Raw genomic sequence first — 15,651 nt, 5'->3', positions numbered from 1 at the left:
GACATAATATGCAGTCACTGATAATTGGATACTAACCCCAGAAAGCTCTGAACACCCCAGAAACAACTCATAGGCTATATGAATCTCAAGAAAAACAAAGGTCAAAAAAAAAATGAAAGCCTCAGTCCTTCTTAGGAAAAAAATAAATGTATAGCACCCTCTCAGAAGTGTGGTACACCTGGACCTTAAATCATTAATAATCCAAGAGCTAAGATAACAGCCTTGTGGCAATTTTTGGTATTCACAGATTATTCTGCTTAATCTATGCTCAACAAGAAATCGGTTAACATGTTACGTTACTTTCTGTCCTACATGTACTTTATGCTTATAGTAACTAGTCGGATTTCAATGTATGGTATCAAACCTCTAAAAGAATTAAGTACTGACAAAAATTTTTATATAAGGTTATGCCAAAATGCCTTTAAAAATCTGCATATGTATCCCTCTTTTTAAAAAACTGAAGTTGTAAGAAAAAAATATAGCACATCCTAAAATTTATTCAATGAAATAAAATACATACATACTTATCAGTAATAATCTGTTGTAAAACTCCTGGAAAATAATGAAAGTTATAGTTGAGAAGTTAAATATTTTTCAATTAATTATAGCTTAAAATTTTGTTATTGAAGCAATATAAATAAAATCTGTTTCTTTCCATGGAGATATGCAAAGATATATAAATTCATTGGAAGCATTTAGGAAATCATCTATTCACACCAACAGGAAAAATACAAAATATTCATTTCCTCAAAAATATACCCATAAACTTACAAATACAATAAAACCACACTAAATAATTTTATATAGGAAGACAGTAAAGACAAATGCTGTCCCTGTAAAAATAACTTTTATTTGCGACATGTAATTGTAGTCTCATAGGCTTATTGCTAAATAAGTCCACCCTTTCAAGCTCTTTCTGAAATATGCCTAATTGTTTCAACTCAACTGTTCTGACTGAAACTGGCTTCTCTTGGCTTTTTATTTAATTGCTCTGCTTGTCCTTAAACTAACTCCAGCAGCTTCTTCTAATCAGGCTGCTTCTCATTCTCTGAGTCATTTTCTTGTGACATGCAACCTGTCTCTGTCAAACTATCCAGCAAAAGTGCCTCCTCTCTGTCCCTGTCTGTCTCTCCTCTGTCTTTCTTTGTCTCCACCCGCCCCCAGCTGCTCTCTTAAGTTGCTTCTCTTTCTTGTGCTATTCTTGTGAGAGCTGAGTATATCCTTTCTTTGACTCATTCTGTTACATCTTTTTTTCTGATTTGTCACTTTGCCCCTCAATTAGACATTTATTTCAAACATAGCTGCTTCCATCTATCTACAAACTAAGGGTGTATGTGTGTGTGTGTGTGTGTGTGTGTGTGTGTGTGTTTCAGCCAGAAACGTCCCTATCTGTGGTAAGTGTTCTCATAATTAAATTGAAAAAATTACTAACTACATTTGGTATATACATTGCCATCTCAGTTTAATCTCAATTTGTACACACACACACACACACACACACACACACACACACACACATACACATACACATGATATTTCTAAATTGCACATTTTATACACAATGTAATAATATGAAGATAACTTATTTATAGTAATTACTCTCCTGGTTTAGGCCTAGAGACATGGCTAAGCAGTTGAATGTCTGAAACTCTTTGTAAATGATGCAAATTCAGCTCATCACACCCATATAGATGGCTCACAACTGCTTGTAACATTGCTCTTGAAGGTCTGATATCCTCTGCTGGCCTCTCAGAACACCTACAAATATATGTACATTAGCATATATCTAAAAAAAAAGACTGGCTTAGAATTCTTTGAATGACATGCCAAAAATTAATGAAGCAAAACCAGAGATTCTTCTGCTTGGGATGAAATAATGTATTGAAAGTCTTTGTCTGCCACCAGCTAAGTGTCCATAGGAAAACTCTTTTTACTTATAAAGCTTTGGTTTACTTACAAGTAAAACTGGTGCAAAATACCTACCACACTGGATTATTTTATTTTTTAATTAAACTTGTCCTTGGTCTAATGCTTTTTAATAATTTCCAATCCATTCCCTCTTATCTACCTCTTAAGTTCATATCTCTTTGTTTGCTTGTTTAGTTTTTTGTTTGTTTGTTTTACTTGGTGAACCACTGAATGTAACTGAGATTTTGTGTTTAGCCATAGGTCTGGAACTTCCTTATAGAGCCTTGAGTACACAACTGAAAACAAAAATGGCTGTCAGTCTCCTAGATTTGATGGGTTGTCAGCAGTTTAGCTCTCAGAGATAGGGCTCAAAGGCCTTTTTCAGGTCTCTGACTGTTAGCAGGCCCAATCTTATGCATGCCCACACACTTGAGAAGTTGTGCAAATTCATTCAGTAGAGAGGGTGGCTCTGAATTAGTTTCATTTCTCCACCATAATTAGAACACATCCTAGAAGCTGAGAAAAGTCTTGTTACACAGGAGGTTGTCATAAATAGAGGAACTGCTATCAGGAAAATAAAATCACAGAAAGCAAATCTTACTGAGCCTTACTGAGATAGAATATTGGCTGCCATAATCAAATAATACTTTTTTGGATTCATTTATTCCGCTGTGTTAAAATGAGAAACCTAATGTTGAGAAGCAGAAAAGGTTTCTTCTCATTTAAAAATAGTTCTTACAGGAATTCCTTCTTAGAAAATTTCATGTATTTATATAATCCATTCCGATCTCTCTAACTTTCCCACCACCTTTCATCTTTCTTTTACCATTATTAACTACCCCTCATATTCCCTTTCCCACGCTTGTGTCTTCTGTTTTGTTAGGTGATCCACTAAGATACAACGTTTTCTGGTGCGCTACCAACAATGACTGCCTCTGCTCTCAAATCTGTCAGTAGTCAATAATTTGGCAGGAAGGAGTCTCCTAGGTCCTTCCCCAATTGATGATTGACAGCTGGTGTATGCAGTTTTCTGTAGTCCTATCATAAGTGGCAGAATACAACTTGTGCTGGGGCAGTAGACACGGGAGAGGAAAGAAGGAAACCAGGATGGAACACGTGCTGTCTTTCCCTAAGACTAGGATAACTGGAAACAGCCTACAGTCAAGGTCGGGGTCAAGAGTAATAGAATCCTGGCAGAATTTGCTAGTTTATCTTCGTCCCATGAACTGCTGCCAAACAATATACAGAGTGTCGCGCAGCACCGGAGAGGAGCTGATGCATCACCAGAGTATTTATGAGGACTTCTGTTTTGAAGTTAGTTTCTTAGGTAACAGAGTAAAAACATGTATGGATGGGCTCTCATTTATCAGAGCCTTGGCTTCCTGTGGACAATTAAACAGTAAGAATTTTGATATTTCGGGGCTAGTAAAGTAGGCTCTTCAAAGAGATGTACGCGGCAGGAGTACTTTGAAGACTGGATGAGGCTAGCCGAGTCAGCAGAAAGTGTCAGCAACCATGTGAATTACTCAGAGGTTCAAGTCCAGTGCTGCTTCTTGTCTTAGCCTAACACAGTCAGCCAGCTGTTGCAGGCCTTGGGGGAAGCTGTTTGTTTAGGACACTGAGCCCCCTGGCTCAAGGATGTTCAGGATTGCATTGATTCTTGAAAGCACCTCCAAATATTTGGGAGGTTTTCCAAACTTCATTCAGTCACTCCGGTGCCCAGAAGCTGTGCTGGAAACTAGAGATTATTTTCTCTTAAAAACAATTCCTCCAGTTCTGTAACAAGAGCCGGTCCCATATTGACACAGAAAACTTTTGGCCAGCAGGGAACAACTTGAAAATTCCCTAGGAACTCCAAAACATGCTGTCTCACACAGGACCCAGAATGCAGTGCAGGAATTTGAAAGGGAGGTACTCTCTGGGCATCTTAACATGATTAGAAGATACCAGTGAGTTGTTTTTCCCTTTCACTGAGATGCTGGTAAAAGCATTTCTATCTTAATATTAAGGAAGGGTGAACATTTTTATCCTGATAATCATGTACACTTTAAAAATAACATACCACCAGAGGATGAACTAGTTCCACTCTAAAAGGGTATAAAGATACAGTCTAATTCCAAAAATATACAGATAACCTTACATTTTAGGTACTTTGGGAGATTTTTAATATTAAAGATACTCTCACTGAGAGTTTATAAGCAGTATGAAGTATAAAAAGTCACTCAATAGCCCTGAACTAAGCAACAAAACAGTAATTGCTCTTCTGAATTGTGTCTAATATGGACATCAGAAATTATATGCTGTGTTTTGAAACTATACATAAGTCCACTGTCCCTGCCTATTTCCTTAGTTGTAAAATTTTAACCGAGAAGCCTCTTAATTTTATTAAATGCATTGCATTTTTATAAATATTCTATTATATTGTAAGTTTCCTGAAACATAGAAGTAATTAAACAGACAGCTTGGACAAGTCTGGGTCAAGGTAAAGTTGGTTAAAGGGTGCGTTTCCAGAGATTTATTGACTGCTCTCAACAAGAGATACTTAGTCTTGAAAAAGCTAATATATTTTCTTGTTGCCAAGATTCCAGATCACAGGAGCAGATCTGTTACTGACCCCTATCCACCTACCATTTATCTGTTGGTAAAGTTGGGCTTAAATACCCAGTGGCTTTATAAACGATCCCTGTAGGAATCATGAAGCTGTACTAGTAAAATCTCACTTTTAGTTCTAGATCCATGGGCCAAGTCAGGCCACCTGAGAATAGGAAGACAGACCACAGGTGAGCCAGGGTAGCAGTCACACATTCCAGTAGCCTGGTTCTGTCCTTAAGCTTGAGGCTGAGAGTTTTGATTCATTTCAACAGCATTCTCTGTCAGGCCCATGAGAGATGTGCTCAGAGAGCAAAAGACCACATTTGGAAGCCATTTGCCTTTAGAAAATGTTTACTATTCCAGCCTCTGACAGTTATTGTTACTGGAAACATTGCTGATGGAGTTCAGAGAGAGGAGGGTCGCCTATGGTTTCAGAGCCAACACCTGGCAATGGCAACGGATAAGGGACAGATAGAAAACAAATGGGCATCGGCCATCCGCCCTTACACATTTCCTCAAAAATTGAATTTCTCATCATATCCCATAATTTGAAAGAATTGTTAAAAAAAAACACAAAAAGCAACATACATTGGTAATAATCTGTTTCCCAATAAAGATAACTATTCTTTTTAAAACAAAAAAGTAAAACATTTGTGGATGGTTTTCCAACTATAACACACTCACCATTGCCAAAAATAATTCCAAGTTGATTATTGCTTTGCAGATTGTTCCTGATGGGTAGTATCTTGAAGAATTATCTGCTGATAGGATAGGTGTGAGTAATAAGAACTAAATTTGTCTTCAGGGAGCTCCAAGTTTAGCCAATCACCTCATCATGGATGAGACACTATTTGCAAAAGCAGGAAAAGCAGGGCCCACTTTCATAAATCTTTGTTCTTGTTAGTTCTTAAGGAGTTTATTTTGCACTATTATTTTTCACATCTTAAGAGGAATTCTTATTTATGGTCGAAAACAAAAAAATCTTTAAACATATTTAAAATAACATATGCCCCACAATTTAAAAAACCACTACTGACACTTCAGATAATATTTTCATTTACATGGATATTTTAATGATGAGGTATATAGACATTCTCCATTAAACTAATGGTTCTAATGAATAGCTTGTGTCATTTATTGAATTCTAGATTAAAGCAATAACCAGAATAGTTATAAGACTATCTATTGTTAATATATAAAGCATAAACCACAAGGCTTGAGAAATATTTGAATAGTTACACAAAACCTCACTAGTGGGTGAGGAGGATGTCACAAAGACAAATGCTAAGTTCTTCCCATTCAAACAAAGCTCCAGAACAGCTGATATTTGCATTGATCAATGGGCATGGTGCTCTTCAGAAAGATAGCAACTTCATACAGTATATTGTTTTTCCTTTATATCTGTACAGAAAATAATAAAAACCCAATATCTCTCATAATCAAAGTTCATTTTCATACTAGGTTAGTGCTTAGAAAACAACTAGGAAACGATACTGGAAAAAGGCACAGGTGAGAGACTTCATTGACACTGAGGTTAATGAGCTATCTGATAAAGAGTTGATCCAGTTAGAAGAAGAAAAAAGAAAGACATTGAGGCAGAAAACAAAGTTTTATACTCAAGGGTACTAAGAAGGTTCACTCCCAGAGAAATAATTAAAGCCATTTGTCACAATCAGCAATGGGAATCATATACATTAATGTAATTTTAGAAATCATATAAAACATCAAAAAAACATATAAGATGTGTTCTTCGAAAGAAATTGCCGTTCATTTCATGGCACCATAAAACTAAACTGTTATGGAGTTGTAGATTGAATAATTTGTTTAAGTAACATGAAATAAATTTGATCTTTGGAGAATATGTCTCTGTTGTTTGCAGAACAACCACAAGTCCACCTCCCAAAAAAATGCTCCACCCCTGCCACCTCACACTTTTCCAATGCAGCCTCTCTCATAACAAGACTCTGATAACCACAGATTTGTCATGAGTTGTCATTCCTTTGCAATCATAAGAATGTCATCAGAATACAATTGTAAAATATGCAGTCTTAAACTCTGACTTCTCTTTGACTGTAACTCATCATACATACAGCCTTTGCAATTGAATTGTTTCCTGTTCTGTGTATTTTATTTCCTTTAATTCTTTAGTAACATTCTATTCTATGCATATGGAAAGTTTGTAAAATCATTCATTGTGTAAGCCATTAAATGCGTTTTTTTAAATTTTCTGACACTGTGGGTTGATGATAAAGTAAGAATATAGAAACATTTACCTTCAGATTTTAAGAAAATTTAGTTACTCATCTCTCTGCTGCCCCGCTTCTAAAATTAAGAGCTATAGCTCTGTATTAGTTTATGTAATTGGGTGTAGGGGCCTTGATATATTTAGGAAGAGTAAAGTGTTTCTGAATCTGGAACAACCAAATATGAGTCTTAACCTAAACAGTAATAATTGTGATTTGCTTTGGGCAGGATGATGTGGTGTCACATGATTTCCTTCCTGTAGTCTTTGGTTTGCACACGCACATACATTTGACTGTGAATGACTTCAGAACATACAACTCCAGTGAACATTACTTCACATTCAGTACTACTATACTTTAAACTATGCTGCCTTTTCTATATACATAGAACTATTTTTGTTCTTATGAAAAGTGCAATTATAGAAAACAGACACTGTTTTCCTTTTTATTGGATATTTTTATTACTTACATTTCAAATGTTATCTCCTTTCCCTGTTTCCCCTCCAGAATCCCTCTATCTGAAACCCCCTCCCCCTGCCTCTATGAGGGTGCTCACCCACCCATCCACTCCCTCCTGCCTCCCTGCCCTGGCATTCCACTACACTGGGCCATCAAGCCTTCACAGGACTAAGGACCTCTCCTCCTGTTGATGCCCTTTAAGACCATCTTATATAGACACCTTTAAAAATGTTCCTACTATTAGTTGCCAGCACATAACTTAGTGTTTCTTTATGTAATATTGTTAGAATATTTTCTTTAAAAAGTAGTCTCACCATTTAAAATAATAATTGTATTAATTTTCTTCTGCTACAACAGAACTTTATGGCCATAGGGATTTATGGAAGACTTTAGTTTGCTCATATTACCAGAGATGAGCATGATCATAATGTGGAGGCATGGCAGCAAGTGGGAGGTATGGAGCAGAAGCAAGAAGCTGAGAGATCACATCATAGCCACAGACACAAAGCATCATTATGGAAGTGGCATGATTCCCACTCTCAAAGCCCATCCTCAATGGACATACTTCCTCCAGCAACGCTGCATCTCCTAAAACACCACACACCAGTTACTGCCTGGGAGTGACATTTATCATTCAAACCACCACAATCATTAATTGAAAATTGACTTAACTTTAAAAGACAATCCCCAACATTTTCTAAATGGCCTCAAACAAACTTCTATCATTCTATGCTCTAAAGTTCTCTAAGAAAATACTCTAAGCAATGATAATTGTAATTTTAAATGTTGGTTCTTGTGAAAATTGTTGTAGATGCTTAACACTTTACAGTATCACGTATCCTGCCAAGACCCATGTAAAATAAATCATCATATCTATCATATCAACATATATGCTTTTTTTCATTAAATAAAAACTAAAAATGAACTAGTATAAAAATTATTTTAAAACAACTTTCTTCATAATACACTGTTAGTAAATGTTTGATTTGCATATCTGTTTTATATACTTAATACTTACACACATGGGAGTGGATTAAATGTTCTTAGGCACAAATGAATGAGGATTAGAAAAACTTCAAGAATACTTGTCTAAGATAAATATTCTGGAGTGAAAGTTCCACTTCTCATGGAAAATAGAATTTTATAAGAAATGAGCAGCATGCATTCCAGAATTTATGCATAAGTTCATTTTTATGCCATCAAGATTTTAAAGTTCCAGTAGCTCCTCAAAAATATTACCACTTGATATTGTCAAATTTGTGTGTCAATTTTGTGATTATTTTTATTACTTCAGATATTTTCAAAAATATATATATATATTCTTTATTTTAAATTTTAAATGATGAATTGTTTGATCATGTTATAATCTCTTTAATAAAAATCAGTTTTATGTGAACTTAAAACATATCTGTGGCTAATTTGATCGATTATTCTGTGAAAACATAAATTAAATATAAATTAAAATTTTAACCCAGCACTACTTAGAGCTACTTTTATGTGCTTGAATCTACTGGATGATGAGTTGCTTTTTAGGGTCCATATCTCTGAAGAAACATAACTCTTAATCACACAAATGATTTCAATTGACAATAGTACTTCACCTAGAGCAATGCAGTTTTATGAGTATCTCATACATCTATGCTAATATTTTGGCTGATTTAAATGAATACAAATGTTGTACCTGGAAATAAATCTATTGTGAATTCATGAGTACATTAACCCTGTCAGGTCTGGAAAGTACGTTTTGCCACAAACAGCTATTAACTCTATCTGTTATAATCTTTCTTACCTCTCTTCCTTGATGATTCTAAAGCCTCCTAGGAGTGATGTAGGTTTTCAGTTATTTAGAGATGAATACTCCTCAGTATCTTAATCTCTAGATGTTGACTAGTTACGAATTTGTACTAATTACCACTGCAAAAACAGCTCCTCTGCTAAGAGTTGAGTAATACGATAATTTATGTATATGAATATAAGACCTTAGAAGGAAGTATTTTTTATTTAGTCAGTATAGGAGAGTAATGGCACTAGGTTCTCCCCTGTGACCCAACTACTCATAAAGATGTGTGTGTGTGTGTGTGTGTGTGTGTGTGTGTGCAGATAATAGACAGATGGACAGACAGATATAGACATAGACATAGAGAGATACATATTCCACTCAATCTGAACAGTGTTATTTGTATATATATTTTCAGAGCTGTCCGTTGTTATTAGATAACTAGCTGATGTGGTCTTCCCTATGGACAACTGTTTCCTGGGCTTCAGGAATCTTTAGTCACTTGTAGCTCTTTCAGTAAGGTTGAGCAATATGGACACCCCAACTATTTCCACAGTACTGTGTCTATTCTACTGCTGTCCTTGTTGAGCTCATGCAGAAGCAGTGATGTTTACCTCTGAGGCACAGCCAATTCACTTAATAATGAAAAGAAACCCTATTTTTAGTTGAAAAAAATATAAAAATTCTGTTTCTAACTCCAAATTTTAAACAAAAATTCTCCATAAAATGCACTCCCTTATTATATGGCTAACTATGGGAAAGCTTGTTAACATGCCTTATAAGAATCTCAGTTGTATTGGAGTTAAAAACAAATGCGTGTTGCAATACAATTTGCTCTGGGTGTTTAGTTTAGCTTAGAAACAGAAAATGTCAACACAGTAATTTCAAGTTGTTGATACTAGTTAGTATTTTTGGGGCCAGTACTGAAACTGATATAAACAAAAAGTACTTGCATTGGATTTTTAATTCATTCTGTCTTGTGGTTCAAGCTGTTGGCTGTTTAAAAGAGGAAGTGAGAGAGAAGAGATTAGAAATAAGTGGCAGCCAGATTTAAGCATTTCTTATTGTGTGCAATTTTCAGATTATGTAAAAATTGAATAAGAATGTACATATTTTAGAAGGGAAACAGACAGATATAACATGCTATAGAAGAAGCTTTGGCTTCAGTCAACATTTTCAGTTCTACTGAGTGTAAGTGAGAATCTCTGATTGCATGCATGATAGTGAAAATCAATAGATAATTGACAGGATAGGTCCTATTTGTGGTACTTTATTACATTATTCATGATTATTATTGGCAAAGGATGTGCATGTGTATCTTTACAACTGACAGTTTGCCATGGAGCAAATATTTAGTCATTTAAATGACAACTCCTTTCACATGGAATAATTATTTTTAGTTTACAATATTGTTTTAGAATTCAAACTATGTAAATTTATGAATTTATGAAAGGAACAGCAGGGCCAGAGAAATGATTCAAGGGGTGAGAGTATCTGTTAGGTAAGCCTGAAGACCTAAATTTGGTCTCTGGAATACAAGGCTTTAAAAAATGCTGCTGTTGGAGAAGGTGAATGGGGCCAGTCCTACAATCCTAAAATACAGGATCTCCAAGACACGGGACAACAACAGGATATCCCAGAGGAGTCCTAGTGAGGTTCCCATCCCATATTGATAGTGTAGCGGAAACCAAAGACATTGAACCAGATCAACTACTCTTTGCAATGAACATTTGCAATCAGAGTGTTAACAAAAGGGTATAGTGTGGGACACACTGACACACACAGATTCCATGATAAGGTGTGTTTTGCTTTTGGGGGGAGTTTTTAAGTTTCGAGAGCAAAGGATAGGAACTAAGGAAAAGGATGATGCATGGAATTGGGGTGCACAATGTGAAATTCACAAAGAACCAATAAATTTTAAAAAAATGTGGTGTCTTTCTGTAATGCCAGAAATGCTACAATGAAGTGGGAGAAATACCCTGAAACTCATAAGCCAGCCTGGAGAAGACTGCCTAGAAATAAGAGAGAAGAAAACTCAATACCGTGGAAGAATGGAACCAGCTTGTGAGAGCTGTCATTGACTTCCACACATATTGCAGCATGCTTACACACATGCACACATACACAAATGCATGCATGCTGCCATGCCCAAATGCACACACACACACTCTATACACATACAATAAGAAAGGGAGCAAAAGAAAAAGAGGACAAAAGGCATTTAAAAGTATAAAATTTCAAACAAGTTTGCACATTTTAGTGCATCAAGAACTCCTTATTTTGTCTTATACAGAAGTGATTTGAAAACAGTATCCTGGTTGCTATCTATAAAGAACTAAACCATGATCCCAAGAAATATAGAAACCTGCTATAGAATAGAATCATGGGTTTGCAGAAACAACTTCAATGGTATGAATTATATGTGGAATATGACTGTGTGGATATTCATAAATCTCTATATGAAGGAAACATTTAACAAGCAAACTATATCACAAGACAGACAAAAATGTTTAGAATATGGATTCCTACTTACTTCTATTTTCATAAATCTTCACTTTCTATTATTGAACACTTTTTCAGCAACTTAGAAATAGCTGAATTTCTCATGTAGTTAGTTTATAGGCACAGCCTTTCTTAAGTCTATCTGGCACAAAGTCCTCAGTGTCAGTTATATCTAATATGCCTAAATCAAATTAATATTCTCCTTCAGTTATATCTTTGCAGTCTCATTGATCCATTTACTTTGTACATATGACTTTAAAAACTACTTTGTAAGTTTAAAATAAGTAGGCAATGGTGAATATTAAACTATTAGGATGAGACCTAACCTCTGTTTAGTCTAGTCCTTGAGGACAATAATTTAAAAAAATAAAGAAACTAAGCCTTAAGAAGACACTCAATAGGCAGGTGAGAGGTAAGCTCTCCCTGACAAGGCTACATATGTATGGAGTTGCCTTCATTCCTGCTTCACTGAGCCATGTGGAGGTGAAGTGTGAAACAGAGGTCCTGAGGGATTGTCAAGAAACAAAACATGGGGAGAAACCACTGATTAAGGGAGAAGAAAGAAAAGAAGCAACCTGAGGAGAAAAAGCTCTGGAGCGCTAAGGACGAGTTCAGCAGTGTGTGACATCCAAAGCTTTTCCTTCCTCCTACCTCACATCACTCTCCTGTCTGCTTTTCTGGATGAGGAACCCAAATGCTATGTTTTCCAATGGGAGATAAAAATACAAACACAAGGTTATATTCTTGGCTCTTGAACTATTGATGACTTAAGGAAGCTTTGACTAGTTCCATGTTATGTTTTGTTTTACATGTATTTTATGCTCATTGTACCTAGTAAGATTTCAATGCATACTAGCAAACCTTTCAAGCTATCAAGTACTGACAAAAATATATTAATACAGTTTTATGCTAAAATGCTTTTAAAATCTGTACATGTATCTCTGTTCTTTAAAATAAAGTTTTAGAAAAAAAGTACAGACACAAAGCAGAGAACTATAGCAGTCTAGAACTCTGCTGTTCCAATGAGGTCCTGGGAAACCCTATTACTATAAATAAAATGTATGTGTGTTTGTGTGTGTGTGTGTGTGTAAAGGCTAGAGGTTTAGTGGATAGTTATGTTCCTTGTTCCTTTTACTGTATTTGTTCATTATTGTATGCACCCAAGAAAGTGATGCATTATTGTGTATGCATGTGTGTGACAGAGACTATATCATATGTACATAAAATCCCAAGAAAAAGTCAGTTCTCTCCTGTACTATGGGGTCCATAGACTGAAATCAAATTTCTTTACCTATAGCACCATCTTAGCAGCCCATTTTGCCTTATGGTTTTGAGACTAGTTCTCTCACTGAACCTGGAGCTGACTAGGTCAGCTAAACTGGCTAGCTAGCAAGCCCTAGCACAATTCTGTGTCATATACCCCATACAAATACTGCAGAATGTATCTGCACACTAAACATCTCACATAGATACTAGGGATATAAAATGAGGTCCTTATGCTTGCATGGCAAAGATTCATCAACTGAGTTATTCCTGTATATGGAGTTTTGACCATTATGATCAATCAAATATATAATTACTACAACACTATAACATTTTTATAAATAGTGAATGACTACAAAAGCCGTGTCACATTTCATGAAAAGAAGGGAGAATAATTGGTGCAAGGAACAAGGTCCTGAGAGAAGGTGGTTTTCTGATTTTGTACTTGGGTATGGCTATTTTGGAGCATTGCCTAAGGACCAAGCAAAGCAAGTGATGAGCAGCCCCAAGATGCTACTGCAAATGCACCTCTGATTTCACTCTCTTCCTAGCTCATAGCTCTTATTGCCTCAAGTATGGCTATCATGGAGCAAGACAAGCCAGAACAACTGATGCTATCTGTAGGTGTGACATCTGCAGACAAGTGACACACAACCAATTTGCCAGCCTCTCTTTCGAGAATGATTTTGCCTGTACCTGTTCTCATAGGGGTTTTCATAGGCTCTTTTGTAGGACAGAATGAAATAATGGAAAGATTATTCCTTGATCCAAAAGAACGCTTTCTTCTGAAATGATTTCACAAATACCAAGGGCAAGACCTCATTTAGATAGAGAAAAAAGTTTCCCAAACCCGAAGGGAACATTCCTCCCAGAGCAGTGATTTCTGCTGAAGAAAGGGAGGTGTCTAAGATAAGCTGAGTAGAGTGCGCTGGAAGAAATCAGCATGTTTGTTGTTCCCCTGATGCACATATTTCCCAATATGTACAGGGCCTTGAGAACTCTGGCTGCTCCCAATGCAGGCAGAGAAGTTACCACCTCTGTCCCATACCAAAGTCCTATGCCTACTGTACTGACTGGTATTGTGTTAACTTGACACAAGCTGGAGTTATCACAGAGAAAGGAGCCTCATTTGAGGAAATACCTCCATGACATGCAGATGTAAGGCATTTTCTCAACTAGTGAAGAAGGGGAAGGACCAGTCCATTTTGTTTCTATACCTGGGTTCTATAAGAAAGCAGAGTGAGCAAACCAGGGAAAGCAAGCTAATAAGCAACATCCCTCCATGGTCTCTGCATCAGCTCCTGCTTCCTGACCAGCTTAAGTCCCAGTCCAGACTTCTTTTGGTGATAAACAACAATGTGGAAGTGTAAGTTGAATCTTGGTCATTATGTTTGTACAGGAATTGAAAACCTGACTAAGATACCTACTCTCAAACTCCCATGAAGGTTCCCTTCAAGGAACACTGATGTGGAAAGGGTTGTCTAAAGGCAGTAAATTTCATTCCTTGTGGGTGGGAGCTTCTAAACATGTCTATAGGGGATTATCTTGATTGTGTCAATTGAGATAAGATGACACACTTACGGGTAGTACCATCTTCTAACTGACATATACATCAGTGCACAAGTGTTCAGTAGGTACACATTCATTCCTAACTATCCTCTGAATGTAGATCTGATATCACTGGCTGCTTTAAGCTCCTCCTACTATGATGACCTATACCTTGACTATGAACTAGAGCAAGCCATTTCTCCCTAAATTGCTTTTGTAGGGGTATTTTATAACAACATTAGGAAGAAAACAGACAATACAAAAGATTCAAAGATTACATGGGTTGAATATCAATCTATTGGCTAATCCTAACATTGTTTGCTCAAACAGAAAACAGTTGTGCCCATGAACTTGACTAACCTGAAGAACTAAGTAAAACTCTGTATAGCTATACAAAACCCATAAAGACATGCAAGGAGCTGAGGGGAGGAAAAGCTTCACCTAGCAGGACAGCATCATATAAGAGTAGGTTTTAAGGAAATAATGCACATAAACACTTCTTGAAACACATAGTCTAACAAGAGCACATATCAGTCTAACAAAGCAATCTGTAAACCTGTGGTAATTCATGGTATTTCAGAATTTTCATCTAAGAATCATTCAGGGGGGACAAAAGAGTGTTACTTGATTATTCATGTTAGAGTGAGACAGTGGAGATTGTTAGTTCATAATCATGTATAGTTCATTCCAAGGAGATCTACTTACCTAAACTGTAAGCATTTAGATATAATATTGACTTTTGGAGACACAGAATGAATGATTAACCTAACAAAAGCTAGATAGATAAATTAGGCTGGGTAATGTAAGAAGATTGGAGACCAATGTGTTTGAGAATATTAATGCAGAGTTTAAGTAGATATAGAGGACTGAAGAAAGACAAGAAACAATTATAAACCTGGCTGTGGAGTCAGAAAAATATATAAAATCAAGCCTCATCAGATGAGTGAATAGAAAATATGATCATTTTCTACTTAGTCTTAAATTGGTGGCTTCTCTCATGATAAGGCTAGAAGACTAGCATTTATCTGTCTCCTTCTGACTCCATTGTATTGAGTGAATATAGTAAAAAAGTATAGAATGTGTGTGCATGAATAGTTTCTAATTATGTAAATGTAAAATCAGTTGAGATGAAGTACCCTACTAATTCACCAATATGCATAGAAATGATTTAGATAGTTTTTTTTGTAAGCTTTCTATTCTAGCCAACAAGATCTTTGAGACCAAAAAACTCTCAAGCAGGCCAATATTTACATGTGGAGCTGGAGAGGCACTAGCCACTATTTTCTTGGGGGAAGATGTGTGAGAAGTGGCTGGCTCAGAACACACAAGCACATTCCCTTGACAGCACAGGCTCAACCT

Source organism: Micromys minutus (genome assembly GCF_963924665.1).
Source record: "Micromys minutus genome assembly, chromosome: 1".
In the NCBI taxonomy this organism is placed as follows: Eukaryota; Metazoa; Chordata; class Mammalia; order Rodentia; family Muridae; genus Micromys; species Micromys minutus.
This window is presented reverse-complemented; position numbering follows the sequence as displayed.